The following is a 14,476-nucleotide window of genomic DNA, read 5'->3' on the forward strand; positions in this document are numbered from 1 at the left end:
ATGATTCTTGAACATCTGTTACAAACTTTTCGTGCACAAGGACTCACAGTTAATCTCAGTAAATCGCACTTTGGCAAAACTTCTATAAAATTTCTTGGACACGTAATTTCAACAGAAGGCATTGCGCCTGATCCGGAAAAACTTCAAGCTCTACGTGACATTACTGTTCCTATGACGAAGAAACAATTACGCAGCTTTTTGGGCTCAATTAACTTTTTTCGTAAATTTATTCATCACTCTGCTTTAGAAACACCTAGATTATGCCAATTAACAGGTAAAAATGCTATTTGGTCCTGGGATAAGTAAGCACATTCTGAATTTATGACCCTGAAACATGCTTTGTTGAATGCACCACTTTTATCGCACCCAGATCTTACCAGAAATTTTTCTATTACCACCGACAGTTCTAACACTGCTTTAGGCGTACATATTTTTCAGGAAATTGAAGAAGATGGTTGTACAGTAATTAAAAACATCGCATTTGCAAGTCGCATTCTGTCACCTGCTGAACGAAATTATTCTGTTACAGAACTGGAAACGTTATGTGTTGTTTGGGCGTTTACAAGATTTCGGCACTTTCTTTATGGCAGACACACCACCGTTTACACAGATCACAGAGCGATACAGTTTTTACTTTCCGCAAAATATACACACGACAGGTTAAGCAGATGGAAGCTTTATTTACAGGAATTTAATTTTACAATTGTTCACATTCCCGGCACACAAAATGTTATAGCAGACGCACTATCTCGTTCTCTCAGCAACAATCAGCAAGACGTCGCAACCAACTTCTGCAAAGCAAATTTCAGCGTTATGTACATTCAGCAAGTTGCATTTGAAAATTTTATATCGTCGTCATTACAGGATATAGCAAAAGAGCAAAATAAAGACAACGTGTGGAAAGAAATTAAACACCTTTGGCAAGATAAGAATAATGTTACGATTAGGAACCATTACACTGCACGCAATGACATTCTGTTTCGTCGCTCTCACCCTGTGAAACACGTATGTTGTGTGGCGGCGATGGCGAGGCATTGCAGAGTCTCTAACCAGAGAGCTTTTTATCGTGGCTAGTCTGCGCTTGACCGCGCGAGAGTTGCGAGCGGTTCTCTGTCAGTAGTAGTCGTGCAGTACAGTTGCGAGCAGTACTCTGTCGGTAGCAGTAGCTCAGTTCAGTTGGGTCCAGTAGTCGGTCCGCAGTAGTAGTCGAGTACAGTTGTGTGTGTGTGTCGGCGGGCGTCGACATGGCACTCTAATCAAGATTCAGGATGAGGTATATTATTTTTAAATGCGCTCAGCTAATAATGTAAATTAACTGTAACTAATTTGTGCAACAATCGCCCCAATAATACTTTGGTTTTCAAAGCAATTTTTTAACAAAGAATTCTTTAATGAAAGAAATATTCCCTAGATATTACTTAAAGAAAAGCTTCCCTTAAATTCAAAATTTTTGCAATCAATTTCCTCCAAGCTATGGCAAAAATAAATAAGAGCAGATGCAGCTTTACTAAGGTAAGAATTTCAGTTTAATTAATGAACAGGGCCTAAGATCGACATTTCGGTCTGTTTTTGTTTTCATTGTCACTGAGATTTTACTATCACTGAATTGACTTTCATTTTTTTGTGGGGAGCTTATATTTGGGTCAGATTGCTAATTTTTATTTAATTGTCATTGTCATTGAATTTATTTACTGGGAGGTTACGTTAGGTTGTATTCTTGTTAACATTCAACTATTGTGTTTCAAAATTTCTCTGGGGAGCTTACACTTAGCTCAATGTGCATTAGCATTTAAAATAAATTTTTTTTAAATTTCTGCGGGGAGGTTACACTTGGCGACACCCAGTCCAGGGTCGTATTTCGTTGAGAATATTTTGAAAAACAGTCAGATATCTGCTCTTATTTGCTTAAATATAATTAAGATTTGGCGCAACACTTTTACTAATTTTGTGACTTTCTTTCCTCAGATCATCGGAAAGTCGTTGCTCTGTTGTATTTGTTTGTTGCCTTTTTGCATTTGTGCTTATTTGTTTTGTGAATATTTGTGACTGTTGTAAAAATGCCGTGAAAGACTGTGAATAGTGTATCGCGAGGTATTATGAATGGAATCACCGACTCAAACAACTTTACCGATAGGACTTGTGACATGCAGCGTAATGATGACAATCCTGCATTCACTGAGAATCAGTGCATTCCAACCGCTAATGATGATATTTATCTTAATGATGAACAAACGAACTCGGTTATGTCCTCTGTTGATTTGACGACAATTGATGACGCGGGGAGCTCTATTGTAATGAGCGCTGCCCAGCATAACACACCCGATTTGGAAAATTCAAGTAACGTACAGACAAATTTGTCTAATGAAAAAGAACAGGATACACAAAGTACGACGGATTTATTTAATTGCGAAATAGTGAGTGACAGTGTACGTCCGACTGATAATCCTTTTTGTAAATTACAGAATGACCAAATGGTCACACAAAACGAGACAATTCCAGTTCCACCATTAATTAGCACAGAGAATAGAAATGCTAATTTTGGCTCAGATCAAATTATGGCACTATTGCTGCAACGAGTTAACCAAATTAATGAAAAACTAGACAATAATGATGTAAATTCCAAACAACAGAGTGAAGATCTCAAACAACTTAGTGAACAGGTCAAACAACAGAACGAAAAACAAGACAAGCTATATGAAAAATTAGACAACAGTTCCAGACAGTTAATTGAAAAATTAGACAACAGTTCCAGACAGTTAAATGAAAAATTAGACAACAGTTCCAGACAGCTTAGTGAACAAATTGGAGACGTTGCCGCGCAGTGTCACGATACTAAGGAACAGTTGCGCGAGGAAATTGAGGCTTGTTCAAGAAAAAGTAGCGAAGAAATTAGGTCTGTTGCTCAGGAATTAAGGGAAATGCAAACAGCTACAACAGAAACACTTAGAGCGGAAATTAGTACAGTCGCTAAACAATGCTCTGAAAAAGCTACACAATTACGCGACGAGTTTACAGCAATGACAGCAGAACTTTCGCGCACAATGGATGAAAAGATCGACGCGAAATTCGACCAACAGAACACTCAGATTGACGAACGCTTTAATCACCATATACAAAACAGTGATACGCGTTTCAGTGAATTTATTCAGGATCAAAACAAAGTAAAACGACAAGTAATGGAAACAATCACAGCACAGAGACAAGAAGACAAACGTAAATTGTTCGCGAAAGCGAAGACATATGTAGATAACAATATTGCTACAGTGTCCGACAAAATTAATACCATCGAACAGTTGAATACCGAATTACGTGATGAGATTTCTGTCCTTAAATCGAGAAAAGACACATACACAACAGATTTCCAAGCAGTGACCGACAGACTCGAACAATTAGAACTAACACAGGATTCAGATGTCGTCAAAGCTGACGTTAAAAAACTGAACGAAACTACACGTAAATTGCAAAAACAGATTAATGCGTCAGACACTAAAACCGATGATCAGGTAAAAATACTGACTGAAAAATGTGATGAATTGGCCAGTCGTATTGACGTTATAGAAAGTGGTAATGACAACAAATCAGACGATACTTCACCGGTTTCATTCAGTCAAACACCGGAATTTCAAAATCTACAACAGACAGTCAATGAGATCGATTCAGCTAATCACTCATTACGGAGAAATTTGTCAAATTTACAGCAAGAGGTAACAGATATGAAAAATATTTCAGTTAATAACACATCACAGCTGAAGCCACTTAGTGAACATTTGCCAGACTCACGCAGCGCGTATAATTTGGGCAATCTGCAAAGAGTACGGGACTTAGATTCAGAACGGACGCAGACAAATAGATTCTCTTACAATACTGAACCTGTTCCGTCGTACAGAGATGGTAATTTCGATTACAAACATTTTCTATCGGTGAGGAAATTGAAAGTGCTTAGGAATGACAGAACACAGATTCATCCGCTTGATTGGATACAACAGTTTAGTTTTGCTTTTCCACCGACTTGGCCTGTAACACACAAACTTGAATTTATTTGCAGTTTTTTGGAAGGCGAACCGGCAACTCGTATGAGACCGATCGCGAGGCAATGCTATTCAGTAGAAGAGTTTCAGAATGCTTTTCTGTCAGCGTATTGGTCGAAGACGACACAGCGCGGAAGTAAAGATCAGTTAATTAGTTTGCCAAATCACGAGAACTCAAAGTTTCCCAGTGTGACGCAATTTTTTGAGCACATGGTGCAACAAAACCAGTACCTAAGTGAACCGTACAGTGAATCCGCACTTATACAATTATGCATCTCTAAATTACCACGGTCATTAAGGGTGTCACTTCTAACGGGCCAGCAGAAAGAAAACATTTCAGCATTCAGAGATCTTTTACAGCTTTTAGAAGTGCAGCAATCAGACTATTCTTTCGTAAACAAAAACTTTACATGTAACAACCAAGGCCAACAAACGTACAGCAATTATGATCAGACGCGTAATTTTAATAGAAAAGGTAACAGACGCTTTAGGAACGACAACTACCAAAACTTTAATAACAGACAAAATTCTAATTATCAATATCGTCAAAATTTTCAGCAACAGGAACCACACTTTAGTAACAATAGAGGTGTTTCACAACAACAACATCAAAACCAGCCGGTTAGCATACCTAACCAACAATGGAAAGCACAAGGTCAACCAGGCTTTAATGTTCCGCCGCGTGCACGTATAGTCCCAGATCCAACAAATAGTAACGCACAGCAGCAAGGAAACAACTACGTACAGAGAAGACAGTATTTCAATTCCTATCGCAATACACCGTATAGGAATGACTATTACGACAGACGTAAAAATAATGAGAACAATTTTCAGCGTACATCTAACAACAGTCGGACATTCCAACAGCAAAATTATACACAAAAACCTATTCTCATGAATGAACCCGACAGTAGGTATCATCCAGAGCGTAATACGTCTGGAAGAAGTAATAGAACTGTTCAAATAGTAGAAATGCCACAGCATCCTCCTGATAATAATAACACGTCAGATAGAATTTGACTAGATACTGTACAGGACGCATCTTCCAATAATACAAGCACTACTTTAGACACGCAAAATGTTGTTCACGAAAATGTAATTACTTTTGACGATATCAGAGACACTCTCTTGCAGGAAAGACCAATTGTTCAGAAAACTATTTCACATCCTGTCATCGAAATTAAAATTGGTTCATCGAAATTTTCAGCAGTAATCGATTCCGGATCACCTATATCAGTAATAAATGAAGAAACTTATATCGAGTGTAACAAAGAGAATACCTATCCGACATTACCTTTAGGCAAAACAAAAGTGAAAGGAGCGGTACCGAGTAAAGGAGTAGATGTTATATTACAGACGCATTTATCATTCTATATTGGAGGTCATACTTTCCACTCAAATTTTTGGATTGTTCTTTTATTGACAACAGACATAATTTTAGGTACTAATTTTCTCGTACAACAAGATGCAGTGGTTGATTTTCAAAATTCTTATTTAATGCTAAAGGACGAAAATGTACAATTGGCTTTAGAGTTTCAGCATTCATTGTCTGCGGAAGAACAAACAATTAACCGCACAGAGGTCATTTCCGCAAAACGTAACATAGACTGTAATTCTGCATTGTTCACGGATACGTACGTACATAACTATAATACTCCAGACGAAGCTGACTACGACGTAATACAGATGATTTCCGATAAAGTTAAACAAAGCAGTGCAACTACAAACGACGAACGAACGCAATTACACAAAATTCTTTTACAGCAAGCTTCAGTTTTCGACAACATTCCTGGTGCTATGTCCGGCTTTATGTATGAATTTCAGGTGAAACAGCACGACACATTTAAAGCAAAGCATTATCCCATTCCATATATCCACAGAGAACAGGTTAAAAAAGAGTTGCAGGATATGCTTGATCAAGGAATTATAGAACCGGCAGTTAGTCCGTACATAAACCCGCTACATATTGTTAAGAAAAAGGATGGCTCACTTCGCTTCGTACTTGATTCACGTCACATTAATGACATTATTATTAATGAAACAGATCGACCACAGACACTAGAGGAACGCCTACAGAAATTTCACGGTACTGCTATTTATTCTACACTAGATTTGAAATCGGGATTTTGGCAAATTCAACTTCATCCGAATTGTAGAAAATACACAGCATTTCTTTGTTTTGGCGACTGCTATCGATTTTGTAAATTACCATTCGGCTTAACTATTTCTTCTGCAGCTTTCATTCGCGGTTTGAACACAATACTTCCTACAGAACTTAAAGACAGAATTACGACGTACGTAGATGACATTCTTATTGCAGAAGCTAACTGGTCTGAACACAATCTGATTTTAGAACGGCTGTTGCAAACTTTTCATGCACAAGGACTCACAGTTAACCTCAGTTAATCGCACTTTGGCAAAACTTCTATATAATTTCTTGGACACGTAATTTCAGCAGAAGGCATTGCGCCTGATCCGGAAAAACTTCAAGCTCTACGTGACATTGCTGTTCCTACAACAAAGAAGCAATTACGCAGTTTTTTGGGCTTAATTAACTTTTTTCGCAAATTTATTCATCACTCTGCCTTAGACACGCCTAGATTATGTCAATTAACAGGTAAAAACACTATTTGGTCTTGGGATAAGCAAGCACATTCTGAATTCATGAACCTGAAACATGCTTTGTTGAATGCACCACTTCTATCGCACCCAGACCTTACCAGAAATTTTTCCATTGCCACCGACAGTTCCAACACCGCTTTAGGCGTACACATTTTTCAGGAAATTGAAGAAGATGGGTCTACAGTAATCAAAAACATCGCATTTGCAAGCCGCATTTTGTCACCTGCTGAACGAAATTACTCCGTTACAGAATTGGAAACATTATGTGTTGTATGGGCTTTTACGAGATTTCGGCGCTTTCTTTATGGCAGACACACCACCGTTTACACAGACCACACAGCGATACAATTTTTACTTTCGGCTAAATTCACTCACGATAGATTAAGCAGATGGAAACTTTATTTACAAGAATTTAATTTTACGATTGTCCACATTCCCGGCACACAAAATGTTATAGCCGACGCACTATCGCGTTCTCTCAGCAACAATCAGCAAGACGTTGCAACCAACTTCTGCAAAGCAAATTTCAGTATCATGTACATTCAACAAAATGCATTTGAAAATTTTATTTCGTCGGCCTTACAGGACATAGCACAAGAGCAAAATAAAGACAACGTGTGGAAAGAAATTAAACACCTTTGGCAAGATAGGATTAATGTTACGATTAGAAACCATTACACTGTACGCAATGACATTCTGTTTCGCCGCTCTCATCCTGACAGCAACAACTGGTTATTATGCATTCCTGACGAACTGGTTAACAAATTAATCTGGTACACTCATTTAAGTTATGCACATTACGGAGCAAGAAAATGTTTTCTTATACTGAGACAGAACTGTTATTTTACCAACATGGAGAAACGTTTACGACGAGTTTTAGCGTCATGTAAAATTTGCCAGAAAGCTAAGTCAGACACCACTTCACATGTTCCTCCTTTATATCACATTGTACCTGTTAAATTAAGACACATGGCCGCTGTAGACATTTTTGGTCCAATTCCGAGAACTAACAGAGGGTTTTGCTACATCTTTGTCGCTGTTGAGCTCACTTCAAAATTTGTTACTTTCACTCCGTTACGCAAAGCTACTGCTAAAACTGTTTCGAAAGCATTTGTAAAACATTTTCTATTCCATGTAGGGCATGTGTTGAAAGTAATTTCTGACAATGGCTCACAATTTCGTTCTGCTACATGGACACGTATGTTACGAGCTAGAAACATTTCTCCGATTTATATATCCAAGTACCATGCTTCTTCGAACCCCTGTGAAAGATTAATGAAAGAAATTGGTAAACTGTGTAGAATATACTGCCACAAAAGACATATTGATTGGGATACACACATACTCTCATTCCAAGATGTAATTAATTCCATTTCAAATGAATCCACTATGCTATCTCCGTCTGTTACACTGAAAAACGTTGAACCACCAAACAAAATTAAAGAATTAGTAAACTTCCCTACCTGTCGTCGACTAAGACACCACGAAATAATTGACATTGCGCTGAACAACATCAAACGTGCCGCAGAGCGCCGGAGAAGACAGCAAAAACAGGTTTGTACACGCCGCGACTTTCACGTTGGACAGAAGATATTAGTACGTACACACTATTTATCCAGCAGAATGAAAGGTAAGTGCAATAAATTTGAACTTCTATACGCAGGTCCATATCGGATTCGCAGCATCCCTCACCCCAATGTTGTACACGTCGAAACTTTGAGAACCAGAAAATCGAAAGGCAACCACCATTGGTCAAATATTAAACCGTTTATTGAATGAAACCACTTTATGATGTAACATGCTATGATGACATTTACTAATCTTTATGACCACTTATGCAATTATATTCACATGACTAATTACTGATGATTATCGAATTTTTTCTTGGCAAGTGCCCGGCAAGGTAAGGTTAGCAGGTCGCTCTTCTTGTCGTTACACATCATACCGTGCACATTTTCCATTTTTTTGTGTGTATGATTGTTTTCCTGTTTTGTTTGTATACATTATGAAATAGCTAAGGTACAACACACCAGTTGACTTTGACATTTTGTTTTATGATATCTCAACATCGTGACTGTTCTACAATTTCTTTTTTTGCTGCATTGTGATATTCTCTGTACATTTTGCCTTTGAACACTGTCTATGCTTTTGACATATTACGTTTTCTGTCATGTTATGCTGTATGCTTAATTGTGTCACCATTAACCAGTCATTATTTAATGGGTATATGATTTAAATGCAAGGCATTAATCTTTGTTCATCAATTTCAGAAAGCGATGATGCGTAAGGGAAATAACTTAAACAGAAATGGGAATTTCAACTACGGAATAGACGAAAGAAGATACAAACACCTTATGAGGAAGAGTAAATGGATAAGAATTAACAAGCATTAACAAGAATATACTATACACATCGTAGAATAGCAGTCTTAACTAATTTTTTCTTTCAGAATACAAGGCGATTGATGCAGGCTGTCAGACAGAACTACACATCTTAGTTTTAAGTGATGAAATATGCTAAAGATAAGGAATAGTTGTGTAATGAATAATGAAGTGATTTTTGCAGATGATAATGAATGCTGATGAAGAGTAATGATGAAGAATATGCTACTATGAATAATGAAGTTTTTCTTTACAGGTGATGATAATTATGAAGTTATGATAATATGGATAATGAAGTTTTTCTTTGCAGATGAGGATGATGTTGAAGTTTATGTATTTATGCTATGTAGTTATTTAAGTATTTGTTGCAGTTTGTTTTGATAATATGTTTTATATCGTATAGTATGATGACTGAAGGTTTTGGAAAGGACAGCTATGGAACACATTTTTTATACACATTTCACTACCTGTTAATTCGAAGTTCACTACTTTTCAGCATAGTCTGCGTTTCTTCTTCTGGCTCAATAATCCATTTTGTATATTTTTTTCAGGAGAAGCCTTTCATGACACTTACTAAACTTGTTACTTATTATACCTGTTCTAGTACTTGCAATTTTATTTTTACCCATTTGTGTCTATAATTTATAAATGTGATCACATATACTGCCTTGTTGCATAACCTTACTACGGCTGACTCATGACGAATGACGTTACACATTTTTCATTTACAAGAACAACCTAGAAGCAATTTTTTTCTTTTTCTCTTGTTGCATTCCCTTATAATTACCCAAAGCAATGCATTGCTAGCACAAAAACAAAATGTATTACCAGTCCCAAATAATGTTACTAGTTTAAGAGAATTCTGAATAATACTGATCAACTCTGAATAATATGTCACTTCAGTAATGACTTCTTAATGATACAAAAAAAATAAATAATAATGCTTTGTAACTGGCTAATAACTGCCACGGTTTATTGTAATGAGACTACTTATAATGCCCATGATTATTAATGGTATGATTGTAATTAACTGATTTTTACTAATGACTTCTTAATGATCTGAATAATACTGAATGATGAACAATGTTTTATACTATTCAATACTTGCTGGCCACTGAGTGCCAATAATTAATATAACTAAATGAATTATGAACTTTCATGTTCTGTAACTGGTCAATGAGTGCCAATAATGAATGTCACTAAATGAATTATGTTAATAAATATGCCATTAATTAGTTCCTGTTTTCGATGATGACCTTTCATGTTCTATAACTGGTCACTGAGTGCCGATAATTAATGTAACTAAATAAATCAGCTCTTGTTTTCAATGATGACTTTTCATGGTAAATGGCCAATGAGTGCCAATAATTTGTATAACTCAATGTATTATGTTAATGCTAGGCCAATAATTGACTCTCCTTTTCAATGAAGACTTCTGATGAACATTATTCTGTAATACTAAATATGCTTTGTAACCGGCCAAGGACTGCCACTGTTTATTGTAATACGATTACCCATGATGCCAATAATTTAATTTTATGAACATTATTCTGTAATACTACATACTTGGTACAGAAATGTTCAATACTTGGGCTATGAATGCCACAAACTACTACTGTAATTCTCAATGAAGCCTATTATGTGACTTAATGTCCTTCACCTTATGAGCTAACTACCCTGAATTACTGCAATATCCGTTAGTCCTGTCCATCCTCATGATCATGGAGCACTATATTTGGTTTTTGCACTAATTCTACGTTGGTGTGCCTTGTACAAGCGTGGTGTTGACACGACATGCTGTCAACCACCGTGAGCGATGAAGACGTTATTATGGTCCCACTGTTTGGTGTACCTGATGTACTGCCAAAATGATAACAGGAAATATTACTACGACATTTCAGTGTCTTGGATACGCTGATAAATACTTCTGGGAAAAGAACTGCAAATTGTCTCACTTGTTGTTGTACTTCTGTGGAAAGATATGGACTTTTAGTGCAGCTTCGTGCAACCTAAGTGCTACAACCATGATGCAATCCTTTCTATTCCTTCCCTAATTCTTGTAAAATGAAAAAGTCATATACAGTGCGTGTGTATTTTTGCCGTTTATTAATACATTTTGTGATTTGCTGAGATATTCTCAACTTCACTTCATGTACACTTATGTCAGTTCTCAAAATGATTTTTTACCTTTACGATTATTTGTTATGAAAATGTTCAAAAGTTTTTCAGTGCACTTATGTTATGTGTTTTCTACTGAACTTCAGTGCCTGTGCACTTTTCTCATTTTTCAATTTGATTTGTACTCATTCTATATGTTCAATACTTCAGTGCATTTGCACTTATGTCATTTGTTACTCATTGTATATACATTTCGTCATTTGCTAATATGTTCTGAACTGCAGTGCATGTGCACTCATATCACCTGTCAACATGATTCTTTTTGCCATTCTGTTTATTTGTTCTGAAAATGCTAAAGAATTTTTCAGTGCGTGTGCATGTTATTATCCATCAAATAATTTGTATATACATTTTTCTGATCTGCGAATATGTTTTATACTCATATCTTGTCTTTGTCTGAAATGTTTTGTACTCGGTGCATGTGCACAACATTTAATTCATGTACTACATCTAAATATTCTGTAAATTGTGAAAGTTCATTAATTAAAGAAAAAAGTTTGCCGTGCTTGGCAAGTCCAAATGACCTACCATCGCTGCCAAATTTTTGCCCCCCCAGTGGAGGGTTATGAAACACGTATGTTGTGTGGCGGCGATGGCGAGGCATTGCAGAGTCTCTGACCAGAGAGTTTTTTATTGTGGCTAGTCTGCGCTTGACCGCGCGAGATTTGCGAGCGGTACTCTGTCAGTAGTAGTCGTGCAGTACAGTTGCGAGCAGTACTCTGTCGGTAGCAGTAGCTCAGTTCAGTTGGGTCCAGTAGTCGGTCCGCAGTAGTAGTCGAGTACAGTTGTGTGTGTGTGTCGGCGGGCGTCGACATGGCACTCTAATCAAGATTCAGGATGAGGTATATTATTTTTAAATGCGCTCAGCTAATAATGTAAATTAACTGTAACTAATTTGTGCAACAATCGCCCGAATAATAATTTTGGTTTTCAAAGCAATTTTTTAACAAAGAATTCTTTAATGAAAGAAATATTCCCTTGATATTATTTAAAGAAAAGCTTCCCTTAAATTCAAAATTTTTGCAATCAATTTCCTCCAAGCTATGGCAAAAATAAATAAGAGCAGATGCAGCTTTACTAAGGTAAGAATTTCAGTTTAATTAATGAACAGGGCCTAAGATCGACATTTTGGTCTGTTTTTGTTTTCATTGTCACTGAGAGTTTATTATCACTGAATTGACTTTCATTTTTTTTGTAGGGAGCTTATATTTGGGTCAGATTGCTAATTTTCATTTAATTGTCATCGTCATTGAATTTATTTGCTGGGAGGTTACGTTAGGTTGTATTCTTGTTAACATTCGACTATTGTGTTTCAAAATTTCTCTGGGGAGCTTCCACTTAGCTCAATGTGCATTAGCATTTAAAATACATTTTTTTTTAAATTTCTGCGGTGAGGTTACACCAGACAGCAATAATTGGTTACTATGTATTCCTGACGAACTGATTAACAAATTAATGTGGTATACTCATTTAAGTTATGCACATTACGGAGCCAGAAAATGTTTTCTTACACTGAGACAGAACTGTTATTTTGCCAACATGGAGAAACGTATACGACGAGTTTTAGCGTCATGTAAAATTTGCCAGAAAGCTAAGTCAGACACCACTTCACATATTCCTCCATTATGTCCCATTGTACCTATTAAATTAAGACATATGGCCGCAGTAGACATTTTTGGTCCAATTCCGAGAACTAACACAGGTTTTTGCTACATCTTTGTCGCTGTTGAACTCACTTCAAAATTTGTTACTTTCACTCCGTTACGCAAAGCTACTGCTAAAACTGTTTCGAAAGCATTTGTAAAACATTTTCTATTTCATGTAGGGCATGTGTTGAAAGTAATTTCTGACAATGGATCACAGTTTCGTTCTGCTAAATGGATGCGCATGTTACGAGCTAGAAACATTTCTCCGATCTATATATCCAAGTACCATGCTTCTTCGAGCCCTTGTGAACGATTAATGAAAGAAAGTGGTAAACTGTGTAGAATATACTGCCACAAAAGACATATTGACTGGGACACACACATATTCTCATTCCAAGATGTAATTAATTCCATACCAAATGAATCCACTATGCTATCTCCGTCTGTTATACTGAAAAACGTTGAACCACCAAACAAAATTAAAGAATTAGTAACATTTCCTACATCTCGTCGATTACGACACCACGAAATAATTGACATTGCGCTGAACAACATCAATCGTGCCGCAGAGCGGCGGAGAAGACAGCAAAAACAGGTTTGTACACGCCGAGACTTTCACATTGGACAGAAGATATTAGTACGTACACACTATTTATCCAGCAGAATGAAAGGTAAGTGCAATAAATTTGAACTTCTATACGCAGGTCCATATCGGATTCGCAGCATTCCTCACCCCAATGTTGTACACGTCGAAACTTTGAGAACCAGAAAAAGTAAGGGGAACCACCATGTATACAATGTTAAACCCTTTATTGAATAAAACCACTTAATGATGTAACATGCTATGATGCCATTTCCTAATCTTTATGACCACTTATGCAATTATATTCACATGACTAATCACTGATGATTATCGTATTTTTCTTGGCAAGTGCCCGGCAAGGTAAGGTTAGCAGGTCGCTTTTCTTGTCGTTACATATCAGACTGTGCACATTTTTTCCAGAGGCACGTATTTCATGAATAATTATGCAATGTTATCTAATGACATGTTAATTTTGTTACATTTTTTCTCCATTAAAGTCTTTAATTCTAGCCTCTATTAACTACACTACATACAAGCTGAATAAAACGAACGTCACATTTTTTTTGTCTTTCTTACGCATATACGATTGTTTCATGTTTTGTTGTATGCACTGTGAAATAGTTAAGATATAACACACACCAGTTGACTTTGACATTTTTTGCCCTATGACATCTCAAGATCGTGACTGTTTTACATTTTTTGCTGCTGCATTGTGATATTCTGTGTACATTTTTGCATCTGAACACTGTCAATGTCTTTGACATATTACGTTTTCTGTCATGTTATGCTGTATGGTTAATTATGTTACCATAAACCAGTCATTATTTAGTGAGTATATGATGTAAATGCACGATATTAATCTTTGTTCATCAATTTCAGAAAGAAATAACGTGCAAAAGAAATAAATTAAACAGAAATGGGAATTTCACCTTCGAAGTGATCGAAAGAAGATGCAAACCTAGTGAAGAAGAGTAAATGGATCAGGATTACAAGCATTAACAAGAATATACTATTCACATCGTAAAATAGCAGTCTTAA

Source organism: Schistocerca serialis, chromosome 8 (assembly GCF_023864345.2).
Source record: "Schistocerca serialis cubense isolate TAMUIC-IGC-003099 chromosome 8, iqSchSeri2.2, whole genome shotgun sequence".
Taxonomy (NCBI): Eukaryota; Metazoa; Arthropoda; class Insecta; order Orthoptera; family Acrididae; genus Schistocerca; species Schistocerca serialis.